This window comes from Myotis brandtii, unplaced genomic scaffold, assembly GCF_000412655.1.
Source record: "Myotis brandtii unplaced genomic scaffold, ASM41265v1 scaffold274, whole genome shotgun sequence".
NCBI classification, from domain to species: Eukaryota; Metazoa; Chordata; class Mammalia; order Chiroptera; family Vespertilionidae; genus Myotis; species Myotis brandtii.
The window spans coordinates 1,205,121-1,206,733 of record NW_005360425.1 but is presented as its reverse complement, the minus strand read 5'-3'; the positions used below and the strand labels follow the sequence as shown (position 1 = coordinate 1,206,733).

Here is a 1,613-nt window from a genome sequence, read left to right as displayed (position 1 = left end):
GGGTGCGGGGGGTAAGGGCAGAGGGTGGGGTGGGAACCGGGTGGAGGGGAGCTATGGGGGGAAAAAAGAGGAATAACTGTAATAATCTGAACAATAAAGATTTAATTTTAAAAAATAAAAATAAATAAAAGTCACAGCCTGGTCTGGGTGGAATTAAGCAAAGATTTTGTCTTTACATTTGGGCTACAGGGCCAAAGTAGAACCCCTACTAAGGCTAGCATGATAACAGAGAAAATCAGAAAGAAACTCTCCCTGAAGGAAAAGTGAATTTCTAGGAGAAGAGTGAAAGCTGTGAAAACAACCTGTCTCTTGACAAAGAAAAAGAATACAAATAGGAACTATCTTGGGGAATTGGAATAGCATTAAGGGACCCAACTTGTTACCTTATAGATGAACAGATTTTCATTTTCAAATATAAAGCAGTCTCCAAGTGTATAAAATGAATGGGGTAGAGGAATCAACAGAGAAGGGAGAGGGAAAAGAAGAGTTGTAAAGGCATGAAAAGTAAGAAGACAAAGCAAGCAAAATGAGAACCAGAACTAGGGTGGTGGCAGTAGAAATAAAGATTTGTTTGTACTCTTTCCCTGCCACCTCGGAGTTACGTGGAGGCAGAGGCTTCGGTGTGTTCAAGATTGGCTCTACCCATAACCCACTGCCACGGCCGAGGAAGGCATTGCTGCTGGAGGTGTATTGGACGTTAATACTGCTTTACAAGGGGTGCTGAAGACCGCCCTCATCCCCGATGGCCTAGCGTGCGGATTTCTCAAAGCTGCCAAAGCCTTAGACAACCACTACGTGTATCAATCTCAACACTGTGGATTTGAACTGGAACAAAACTGCAGCCGCGGGAAGAAAGCGTGAAGTTCAAGGTGTTAGCACAAAAGTTCTGAATGGCATCCGTTCTACAGGAAACCTAGGAAAAGGCGCCAAGCCCACCTTTGTGTACTGGTACTTGCATCCAACTGTGATGAGCCTATGTACATCAAGTTGGTGGAGGCTCTTTGTGCTGAACACCAAATAAACCTAGTTAAGATTAATGACAACAAGAAACTAGGGGAATGGGCAGGCCTCTGTAAAATCGACAGAGAGAAAACCCCTTAAAGCAGTGGGTTGCAGTTGCGTGGTGGTTAAGCACTATGGCAAAGAGTCTCAGGCAAAGGATGTCATTGAGGAGTACTTCAAATGCAAGAAATGAACAAATAAACTTGGCTTTTGTTTATCAAAAAAAAAAAAAAGATTTGTTTCTTTTTTAATATGTATTTTTATTGACTTCAGAGAGGAAGTAAGAGGGAAAGAGACAGAACCATCCATGATGAGAGAGAATCGTTGATCTGCTGCCTTCTGCATGCCCCCTACTGGGGATAGAGCCAGCAACCCCAACCCAGGCTTGTGCCCTGATGGAGAATCTAGTCATGACCTCTTGGTTCATAGGTCAATGCTCAACCACTGAGCAACACCAGCCAGGCGAAATAAAGTTTATAAAATCCTATCTGAAGTAATCGCCATAAGACTTAACAACTAAAACTGGATCAATAAGGGAAAGGGAAGAAGCTAGATGACTCAGGTTTCCAATTTGGGTGACTAGAAGACAATAATTAAAAGAGACTACAGGA

At 42.8% G+C, this 1,613-nt stretch overlaps 1 pseudogene; it reads left to right on the top strand.

Moving 5' to 3' along the window:
• Positions 1-1,235, top strand: part of LOC102262803 — a 3,601-nt pseudogene extending 2,366 nt beyond the window's left edge.
• Positions 1,236-1,613: the final 378 nt, after the last annotated feature.